At 51.0% G+C, this 12,808-nt stretch overlaps 1 long non-coding RNA gene across 38 annotated transcripts in view; it reads right to left on the reverse strand.

Moving 5' to 3' along the window:
* The window catches only part of LOC137046779 (uncharacterized), a 57,532-nt gene extending 45,395 nt beyond the window's left edge, over positions 1–12,137 (reverse strand). Inside the window, exons 1-8 of one of the 38 annotated variants that reach the window (XR_010899070.1) lie at positions 9,653–11,091; positions 9,176–9,618; positions 9,052–9,143; positions 8,830–8,983; positions 8,734–8,763; positions 8,394–8,483; positions 7,198–7,369; positions 6,660–6,791 (exon numbers count right to left, since the gene is read on the reverse strand). This is a non-coding gene — a long non-coding RNA (uncharacterized lncRNA). The other 37 variants (XR_010899065.1, XR_010899057.1, XR_010899056.1 and 34 more) reach the window with 37 other exon arrangements.
* Between the last annotated feature and the right edge of the window lie 671 nt (positions 12,138–12,808).

The following is a 12,808-nucleotide window of genomic DNA, read 5'->3' on the forward strand; positions in this document are numbered from 1 at the left end:
TCAAAGTGAAAGACGGTCAGACATGGCTTCACGATAATGTATCATTTGCTCGTGTTTAAAGCCTTGCCAAAAGCAGCGTGCACTCATCTCAAACAGAGCACAAATAGGCCACTGAATTGAGTCTTCTTTTATTTATTTTTTGTGCATCAGTAGATAAAGGTATAGTTTTGCATAAAAGGAGAATATAGCGCTATGAATCGTTCTTCACTGAAATTTAAAACTGAAAAGAAAATGCTCAATAAACTGCGTCTGCGAAGTGAGAGTCTTGTTTATTTGATGGTGATTTCACATTTCTTGTTCGTATAAAGGCTAAATACAAATAAAAGGTGAACATTAATTTATTTGTACCGTTTTTATTTCTAAAATATTATATAGTTTTATAGGAGGAGGTTTCATAGACTTGGCAAATTAATTTTTCAGAAGTTTGTAGGTACAGAAATCCTACAAATGGTAGTTTTTCTAAAGCTTTTATATAGTTCATATCGATATCGAAATTTTATCGTATCGACCAAAATTAAGAAATATATCGTGATATAAATTTTGGCCATATCGTCCAGCCCTATGTTTGTACATGATTAGTTCATGATTTATAATAACTCATGACTGAAGTGTTACATTAATCATCAAGCTGTAATCTGTGCTAATGAAACATGTTTCTAAACTTGCAGAAAAAAACACTAAATGGAGGAAAGGCCTACGGACCGTGAGGAAGGTGGTGAAACGAAGCATCCAAACCGTCTCTAACAGAGTGTGTGCTCTTGTGAAGCGTGAGTCTGCAGCAGCCACGGATCCACTCGAGACCGAGGCGACGCGTGATGATGCTCAGCCATCGCCGAGCGCTTCTGTGTGCTTTATCACCTTGGAAGAATATATTGAAATGAAAGGCTCTTGCATGAAGGAAAAAGATGCGAGAATCATCATGAGGCGACTCTTTGAGACTCTCAAAACCTCCTGGGATCTTGGGGTTTACCCGCCAATCTATGTGCATGAAATAACCATCGACCCCAACACACTCCAGATCAATATAATTGACCCTAGTACTCGGCCACTAAGGACGCCGATGAAGAATGCGACAGAATTTCAGCAAGCTTTAGTCGATGGCTGGTTTAATCGGTGGGAAAAATTAAAGTACGCAGAATCATATTTCAACGTGATGTACGCGCTGGTCGACAACATCAAGCGCCCGTTTTGGAAAAGGCGCGTGTCCTATGGTGAGATGAATAACAATAAAGATAATGAATGTTAGTCATAGTAACACATTACCGTACCTCATGACTAATCTGCTTTCCTCTAATCTCGTTCACAGAATGCTCCTTTCTTCTCTGGAAACTGGCAATACAGCGAAGGTCTGAACTGGAGACAACCTTGCAGGACGTTTTAAATGATCCCTGGTTCAGCCGATGATCAGTTAAGGAGAATTTTAAGAGCTCTTCCTTTACTCCACTGATCCACACACAATTACAAACAGATTCAACAACAGGCAATAATCATTTGTCAAAGGGGGAGTGGCGTCAGTTAAGGGGGAGTGGCGTCAGTTAAGGGGGAGTGGCATCAGTTAAGGGGGAGTGGCGTCAGTTAAGGGGGCGTGGCGTCAGTTAAGGGGGAGTGGCGTCAGTTAAGGGGGAGTGGCGTCAGATAAGGGGGAGTGGCATCAGTTAAGGGGGCGTGGCGTCAGTTAAGGGGAAGTGGCGTCAGTTAAGGGGGAGTGGCGTCAGATAAGGGGGAGTGGCATCAGTTAAGCATCAGTTAAGGGGGAGTGGCATCCGTTAAGGGGGAGTGGCGTCAGTTAAGGGGGAGTGGCATCAGTTAAGGGGGAGTGGCATACGTTAAGGGGGAGTGGTGTCAGTTAAGGGGGAGTGGCGTCAGTTAAGGGGGAGTGGTGTCAGTTAAGGGGGAGTGGCGTCAGTTAAGGGGGAGTGGCGTCAGTTAAGGGGGAATGGTATTAATTAAAGGGGCAATGTAAAAAAAACGCCACTGGGACCCGGATGGCAGTGCATTTGCTTTTTTCTTTTCCTCTCTCTTCTCTCTCTTCTCTGTCACTCCTCGTGCTTCCGTCTCCTTTCTCTCGCCTCGTCTGTTCCGACTCACAGGTGTTGCAGATGCCGTGACTGGAGCGGTGTGGAGCTACTTCTCGTGAGTGCCCTTGACCTGTGGGAGGTGTGGGGGTTAGTCACATTCGTGGGCGTGGGTGGGTGGTGATCCGTTGCTGTGTAATTAGTAGTTTTTTGGGGGGGTAGGGGGTTTAGGGGTTAGTCACGTTCGTGGGGGGGTTGGGATCCGTTGTGGTGTAATTCGGGGGGGGGGGGGGGGTGTTCGGGTTAGTCACGTTCATGGGACGTTTGTCCCATGTTAGTCACGTTTGGGCTCCGTCGTGGTGTAATTCGTTTTTTTTTGGGGGGGGGGGCGTTTTCGGGTTAGTCACGTTCATGGGGGGGGGTTTGGGATCCGTCGTGGTGTAATTCGTGTTTCCGGGGGAGGGGGAGGGGGGGTGTTGCAGGTGTTAGTCAAGTTCGTGAGAGGGGGGGTTTTGTAATGGGGCATTGTTGGGTGGTGTTTGTGTGTGGAGAGGGTGCTGGGTGGTGTTTGTGTGTGGAGAGGGTGCTGGGTGGTGTTTGTGTGTGGAGAGGGTGCTGGGTGGTGTTTGTGTGTGGAGAGGGTGCTGGGTGGTGTTTGTGTGTGGAGAGGGTGCTGGGTGGTGTTTGTGTGTGGAGAGGGTGCTGGGTGGTGTTTGTGTGTGGAGAGGGTGCTGGGTGGTGTTTGTGTGTGGAGAGGGTGCTGGGTGGTGTTTGTGTGTGGAGAGGGTGTTGGGTGGTGTTTGTGTGTGGAGAGGGTGCTGGGTGGTGTTTGTGTGTGGTGTTTGAGGGGAACCCCCAACTCTCACACCCTCACCCGCTCACAGGCCGGAGGTGCTTATGGGACGGCGCTCTACACTCCCAGTCATGGCGTCCGCAGCATTCGGGGGTTTGGACAGGTGAGGTGAGAGAAGGAGACGGAAGCATGAGGAGCAACAGAGACGTGAGAGGGGAGAGAGGAAAAGAAGACATTGTCCCGTTCCCAAAATGCACTGCCATCCGGCCATAGCCAATGGGGTCAGACTCATTCCCCCACTCCCCCAGGGTTGACTCCCCCAGTTCACTCCCCCAGTTCACTCCCCCAGTTCACTTGCCCAGGGTTGACTCCCCCAGTTCACTCCCCCAGTTCACTCGCCCAGGGTTGACTCCCCCAGTTCACTCCCCCAGTTCACTCCCCCAGTTCACTCCCCCAGTTCAGTCACCCAGTTTACTCGCCCAGGGTTGACTCCCCCAGTTCACTCCCCCAGTTCAGTCGCCCAGTTCACTCGCCCAGGGTTGACTCCCCCAGTTCACTCGCCCAGGGTTGACTCCCCCAGTTCAGTCGCCCAGTTCACTCGCCCAGGGTTGACTCCCCCAGTTCACTCCCCCAGTTCACTCCCCCAGTTCAGTCGCCCAGTTCACTCGCCCAGAGTTGACTCCCCCAGTTCAGTCGCCCAGTTCACTCCCCCAGTTCAGTTGCCCAGGTTTGACTCCCCCAGTTCACTCGCCCAGGGTTGACTCCCCCAGTTCACTCCCCCAGTTCACTCCCCCAGTTCACTCGCCCAGGGTTGACTCCCCCAGTCCAGTCGCCCAGTTCACTCCCCCAGTTCACTCGCCCAGGGTTGACTCCCCCAGTTCACTCGCCCAGGGTTGACTCCCCCAGTTCACTCCCCCAGTCCAGTCGCCCAGTTGACTCCCCCAGTTGACTCCCCCAGTTGACTCCCCCAGTTCACTCCCCCAGTTCACTCCCCCAGTTGACTCTAGATTAAAGCCGCATCTCTTTAGCCAAGCATTCACATTATGCATCCCATCACCTTGCACTCCAGTTATATCAGCGCACATGATTGCCTTTGCTTAATGCTTTGAACAGCAGCTATGCTAATTATTTTCCTGTTCTGTTTTATTTTATCTGGACGGCCATCCCGAGGGAACTAGAGAGTCTGTCAGCTCCAGTCTGGATCCAGCCTATCATGAAGACTTCATTTTAGTTCCTTGCCACCGTCGCTTTGGCTTACTCAGTTGGGGACACTAACTTCAGATGACCATCATCTGTGAAGAGGTGCCTCGACTCCTGGAGGACTTCAGATGACCATCACTATGACCATCACCTGTGACCATCACCTGTGACCATCACCTGTGACCATCACCTGTGACTATCACCTAATGATGTCCGACTTTGCCAGTCGGAGATAACTAATACTATAAAGATAGTTCACACAAAAATTACAATTATTTCCTCATTTCCTCTCCCTCAGGTTGTCCTAACCTGTTTAGGTTTCTTTGTTCAGATATTTTGAGAAATGTAACAGCAACCATTGACTACCATAGTATTTTCTCCTACTAAGGCAATCAGTGGTTGCTCTCTGCTTGGTTTACGCCGAGGGAACTAGAGAGTCTGTCAGCTCCAGTCTTGATCCAGCCTCTTATGGTGCGTTCACACCAGACGTGAATGAAGCGATAAGTGTGAGTGATTTACATGTTAAGTCAATGCAAAGATGTGAATAGCCAATCTGCGGCACGAATTGAGCTAAACGCGTGATTCGCACAAGTTGAAAAGTTCCTCACCTGTTTATGACGCGTAGAATTAAGGCAGTTCTGAAGGCAAAAGGGCCTCAAACACAGTATTAGTGTGGTGTTTCTAATAATCCTTTAGGTGAGTGTATATACCCCCTGTGTTTGACCTCCTTTTGCCTACCTATCACACACACACACACACACACAGCCCCTAAACCTACCCATCACACACACACAGCCCCTTAACCTGCCCATCACACACACACAGCCCCTAAACCTACCCATTACACACACACACACAGCCCCTAAACCTGCCCATCACACACACACAGCCCCTAAACCTGCCCATCACACACACACACACAGCCCCTAAACCTACCCATCACACATACCAAACAGCCCCTAAACCTGCCCATCACACACACACAGCCCCTAAACCTACCCATCACACATACACACACAGCCCCTAAACCTACCCATCACACATACACACACAGCCCCTAAACCTACCCATCACACACACACACACAGCCCCTAAACCTACCCATCACACACACACAGCCCCTAAACCTACCCATCACACACACACACAGCCCCTAAACCTGCCCATCACACACACACAGCCCCTAAACCTACCCATCACACATACACACACACAGCCCCTAAACCTGCCCATCACACACACACAGCCCCTAAACCTACCCATCACACATACACACACAGCCCCTAAACCTACCCATCACACACACACAGCCCCTAAACCTACCCATCACACACACACAGCCCCTAAACCTACCCATCACACACACACAGCCCCTAAACCTACCCATCACACATACACACACAGCCCCTAAACCTGCCCATCACATACACACCGCCCCTAAACCTGCCCATCACACACACAGCCCCTAAACCTACCCATCGCACACACACAGCCCCTAAACCTACCCATCACACATACACACACAGCCTCTAAACCTACCCATCACACACACACAGCCCCTAAACCTACCCATCACACACACACAGCCCCTAAACCTACCCATCACACATACACACACAGCCCCTAAACCTGCCCATCACATACACACCGCCCCTAAACCTACCCATCACACACACACAGCCCCTAAACCTGCCCATCACACACACACAGCCCCTAAACCTACCCATCGCACACACACAGCCCCTAAACCTGCCCATCACACATACACACACAGCCTCTAAACCTACCCATCACACACACACAGCCTCTAAACCTACCCATCACACACACACAGCCCCTAAACCTACCCATCACACACACACACACACAGCCCCTAAACCTGCCCATCACACACACACAGCCCCTAAACCTGCCCATCACACACACACAGCCCCTAAACCTACCCATCACACACACACAGCCCCTAAACCTGCCCATCACACACACACAGCCCCTAAACCTGCCCATCGCACACACACAGCCACTAAACCTGCCCATCGCACACACACAGCCCCTAAACCTGCCCATCACACACACACACACACAGCCCCTAAACCTACCCATCGCACACACACACACAGCCCCTAAACCTACCCATCACACACACACAGCCCCTAAACCTACCCATCACACACACACAGCCCCTAAACCTACCCATCACACACACACAGCCCCTAAACCTACCCATCACACACACACACACACACAGCCCCTAAACCTACCCATCACACATACACACACAGCCCCTAAACCTACCCATCACACACACACAGCCCCTAAACCTACCCATCACACACACACAGCCCCTAAACCTACCCATCACACACACACTGCCCCTAAACCTACCCATCACACACACACGCACACACAGCCCCTAAACCTGCCCATCACACACACACTGCCCCTAAACCTACCCATCACACACACACGCACACACAGCCCCTAAACCTGCCCATCACACACACACACACAGCCCCTAAACCTACCCATCACACACACACAGCCCCTAAACCTGCCCATCACACACACACAGCCCCTAAACCTGCCCATCACACACACACTGCCCCTAAACCTACCCATCACACACACACGCACACACAGCCCCTAAACCTACCCATCACACACACACGCACACACAGCCCCTAAACCTACCCATCACACACACGCACACACAGCCCCTAAACCTACCCATCACACACACACAGTCTCTAAACCTACCCATCACACACACACAGTCTCTAAACCTACCCATCACACACACAGCCCCTAAACCTACCCATCACACACACACTGCCCCTAAACCTACCCATCACACACACACTGCCCCTAAACCTACCCATCACACACACTGCCCCTAAACCTGCCCATCACACACACAAGCACACACAGCCCCTAAACCTGCCCATCACACACACACAGCCCCTAAACCTACCCATCACACACACACAGCCCCTAAACCTGCCCATCACACACACACACACACACACACAGCCCCTAAACATGCCCATCACACACACACTGCCCCTAAACCTACCCATCACACACACACGCACACACAGCCCCTAAACCTACCCATCACACACACGCACACACAGCCCCTAAATCTACCCATCACACACACACACACACACACACACACAGCCCCTAAACCTACCCATCACACACACGCACACACAGCCCCTAAACCTACCCATCACACACACACAGTCTCTAAACCTACCCATCACACACACACGCACACACAGCCCCTAAACCTACCCATCACACACACACAGTCTCTAAACCTACCCATCACACACACACGCACACACAGCCCCTAAACCTACCCATCACACACACGCAGACACAGTCTCTAAACCTACCCAACACGCACACACAGCCCCTAAACCTACCCATCACACACACACACAGCCCCTAAACCTTCCCATCGCACACACACAGCCCCTAAACCTACCCATCACACATACACACACAGCCTCTAAACCTACCCATCACACACACACACAGCCCCTAAACCTACCCATCACACATACACACACAGCCCCTAAACCTGCCCATCACACACACACACACACACACACTACCGCTAAACCTACCCATCACACACACACACACTACCCCTAAACCTACCCATCACACACACACACACACAGCCCCTAAACCTACCCATCACACACACACACACAGCCCCTAAACCTACCCATCACGCACACACGCACACACAGCCTCTAAACCTACCCATCACACACACACACACACTGCCCCTAAACCTACCCATCACACACACACACACACAGCCCCTAAACCTACCCATCACACACACACGCACACACAGCCCCTAAACCTACCCATCACACACACACGCACACACAGCCTCTAAACCTACCCATCACACACACACACACACTGCCCCTAAACCTACCCATCACACACACACACACACACACACACACAGCCCCTAAACCTACCCATCACACACACACAGTCTCTAAACCTACCCATCACACACACAGCCCCTAAACCTACCCATCACACACACACAGCCCCTAAACCTACCCATCACACATACACGCACACACAGCCTCTAAACCTACCCATCACACACACAGCCCCTAAACCTACCCATCACACACACACGAACACACAGCCTCTAAACCTACCCATCACACACACACACTGCCCCTAAACCTACCCATCACACATACACGCACACACAGCCTCTAAACCTACCCATCACACACACACGCACACACAGCCTCTAAACCTACCCATCACACACACACACACACTGCCCCTAAACCTACCCATCACACACACACACACACACACACACACAGCCCCTAAACCTACCCATCACACACACACAGCCCCTAAACCTACCCATCACACACACACAGCCCCTAAACCTACCCATCACGCACACACAGCCCCTAAACCTACCCATCACACATACACACACACACACAGCCTCTAAACCTACCCATCACACATACACACACACACAGCCCCTAAACCTACCCATCACACACACACGCACACACAGCCCCTAAACCTACCCATCACACACACACGCACACACAGCCTCTAAACCTACCCATCACACACACACACACACTGCCCCTAAACCTACCCATCACACACACACACACACACACACACACACACACACACACACAGCCCCTAAACCTACCCATCACACACACACAGTCTCTAAACCTACCCATCACACACACAGCCCCTAAACCTACCCATCACACACACACGCACACACAGCCCCTAAACCTACCCATCACACACACACAGCCCCTAAACCTACCCATCACGCACACACAGCCCCTAAACCTACCCATCACACATACACACACAAAGCCCCTAAACCTACCCATCACACACACACAGCCCCTAAACCTACCCATCACACACACAGCCCCTAAACCTGCCCATCACACACACACTGCCCCTAAACCTACCCATCACACACACACGCACACACAGCCCCTAAACCTGCCCATCACACACACACAGAGCCCCTAAACCTGCCCATCACACACACACAGCCCCTAAACCTGCCCATCACACACACACTGCCCCTAAACCTACCCATCACACACACACACAGCCCCTAAACCTGCCCATCACACACACACTGCCCCTAAACCTACCCATCACACACACGCACACACAGTCTCTAAACCTACCCATCACACACACACGCACACACAGCCCCTAAACCTACCCATCACACACACACAGCCCCTAAACCTACCCATCACACACACACACACAGCCCCTAAACCTACCCATCACACACACACACACACACAGCCCCTAAACCTGACCATCACACACACACACACACAGCCCCTAAACCTACCCATCACACACACGCACACACAGCCCCTAAACCTACCCATCACACACACGCACACACAGCCCCTAAACCTACCCATCACACACACACACACTACCCCAAACCTACCCATCACACACACACAGTCTCTAAACCTACCCATCACACACACACGCACACACAGCCCCTAAACCTACCCATCACACACACACAGTCTAAACCTACCCATCACACACACACACACAGCCCCTAAACCTACCCATCACACACACACGCACACACAGCCCCTAAACCTACCCATCACACACACACGCACACACAGCCCCTAAACCTACCCATCACACACACACACACACACAGCCCCTAAACCTGCCCATCACACACACACACACAGCCCCTAAACCTACCCATCACACACACACAGTCTAAACCTACCCATCACACACACACGCACACACAGCCCCTAAACCTACCCATCACACACACACGCACACACAGCCCCTAAACCTACCCATCACGCACACACAGCCCCTAAACCTACCCATCACACACACACAGCCCCTAAACCTACCCATCACACACACACACACAGCCCCTAAACCTACCCATCACACACACACACACACAGCCCCTAAACCTACCCATCACACACACACAGTCTCTAAACCTACCCATCACACACACACGCACACACAGCCCCTAAACCTACCCATCACGCACACACAGCCCCTAAACCTACCCATCACACACACACAGTCTCTAAACCTACCCATCACACACACACGCACACACAGCCCCTAAACCTACCCATCACGCACACACAGCCCCTAAACCTACCCATCACACACACACAGCCCCTAAACCTACCCATCACACACACACACACAGCCCCTAAACCTACCCATCACACACACACACACAGCCCCTAAACCTACCCATCACACACACACAGCCCCTAAACCTACCCATCACACACACACAGCCCCTAAACCTACCCATCACACACACACAGCCCCTAAACCTACCCATCACACACACACTGCCCCTAAACCTACCCATCACACACACACACACACACACACACACACAGCCCCTAAACCTACCCATCACACACACACACAGCCCCTAAACCTACCCATCACGCACACACAGCCCCTAAACCTACCCATCACACACACACAGCCCCTAAACCTACCCATCACACACACACACACAGCCCCTAAACCTACCCATCACACACACACAGCCCCTAAACCTACCCATCACACACACACAGCCCCTAAACCTACCCATCACACACACACTGCCCCTAAACCTACCCATCACACACACACACACACACACAGCCCCTAAACCTACCCATCACACACACTGCCCCTAAACCTACCCATCACACACACACGCACACGCAGCCCCTAAACCTACCCATCACACACACACAGCCCCTAAACCTACCCATCACACACACACACACAGCCCCTAAACCTGCCCATCACACACACACTGCCCCTAAACCTACCCATCACACACACACACACACAGCCCCTAAACCTACCCATCACACACACACACAGCCTCTAAACCAACCCATCACACACACACAGCCCCTAAACCTACCCATCACACACACACACAGCCTCTAAACCAACCCATCACACACACACTGCCCCTAAACCTACCCATCACACACACACTGCCCCTAAACCTACCCATCACACACACACACACAGCCCCTAAACCTACCCATCACACACACACAGCCCCTAAACCTACCCATCACACACACACACACACACATATTCAGACACATTTTGAACGCGTAACTCAAACTCTTCTCTAAACCTGCCCATCTGTGTATTATAAAAAACAGGATAACAGGCAGATACGACTGCAGGAACAATTTATTCAGAAAGTACAAATACTCCAAGTGTCCCGAGGCCAAACGATTGATTTGTGTGAAGAAAATCCCCAAAAGATGATTTGAATCAGACATATTAACGAGTGCGTGTGTGTTCTGCTCACGAAGGGGCGCGATCATCATTTCAGCGACTAAAACATTAAGATCAACTCTGTTCTTCACATGAAGATATCGTCTGACTTCAGAAGGCTTGGAATGAAACATGAGTTAATACTTTATACAGTTTTTGGTCTGTTTTTGCAATAAATACCTGTGACTGTACATTTATTTGCCCGTTACGTGTTTTATATTGCTGAGAGTGTGTAGGTTTAGGGTAGGAGTGGAGTTCGTTGCTCCAAAATATAAAATTAATTCTGTCAGATCAGGTTGGCGGAATCACACAGCGAAATACACCTGGAGATGATGGTTCGTTTAGGCGTAGACACACACACGGAATCACACGGCGAAATACACCTGGAGATGATGGTTCGTTTAGGCGTAGACACACACGCGGAATCACACGGCGAAATACACCTGGAGATGATGGGTCGTTTAGGCGTAGACACACACGCGGAATCACACGGCGAAATACACCTGGAGATGATGGTTCGTTTAGGCGTAGACACACACGCGGAATCACACGGCGAAATACACCTGGAGATGACGGTTCGTTTAGGCGTAGACACACACGCGGAATCACACAGCGAAATACACCTGGAGATGATGGTTCGTTTAGGCGTAGACACACACGCGGAATCACACGGCGAAATACACCTGGAGATGATGGTTCGTTTAGGCGTAGACACACGCGGAATCACACAGCGAAATACACCTGGAGATGATGGTTCGTTTAGGCGTAGACACACGCGGAATCACACAGCGAAATACACCTGGAGATGACGGTTCGTTTAAGCGTAGACACACACGCGGAATCACACAGCGAAATACACCTGGAGATGACTGTTCGTTTAGGCGTAGACACACACGCGGAATCACACAGCGAAATACACCTGGAGATGATGGTTCGTTTAGGCGTAGACACACACGCGGAATCACACGGCGAAATACACCTGGAGATGATGGTTCGTTTAGGCGTAGACACACGCGGAATCACACAGCGAAATACACCTGGAGATGATGGTTCGTTTAGGCGTAGACACACGCGGAATCACACAGCGAAATACACCTGGAGATGACGGTTCGTTTAAGCGTAGACACACACGCGGAATCACACAGCGAAATACACCTGGAGATGACGGTTCGTTTAAGCGTAGACACACACGCGGAATCACACAGCGAAATACACCTGGAGATGATGGTTCGTTTAGGCGTAGACACACACGCGGAATCACACGGCGAAATACACCTGGAGATGATGGTTCGTTTAGGCGTAGACACACACGCGGAATCACACGGTGAAATACACCTGGAGATGATGGTTCGTTTAGGCGTAGACACACACACGGAATCACACAGCGGAATACACCTGGAGATGATGGTTCGTTTAGGCGTAG

The sequence above is a fragment of the Pseudorasbora parva genome, chromosome 18, assembly GCF_024679245.1.
Source record: "Pseudorasbora parva isolate DD20220531a chromosome 18, ASM2467924v1, whole genome shotgun sequence".
In the NCBI taxonomy this organism is placed as follows: domain Eukaryota; kingdom Metazoa; phylum Chordata; class Actinopteri; order Cypriniformes; family Gobionidae; genus Pseudorasbora; species Pseudorasbora parva.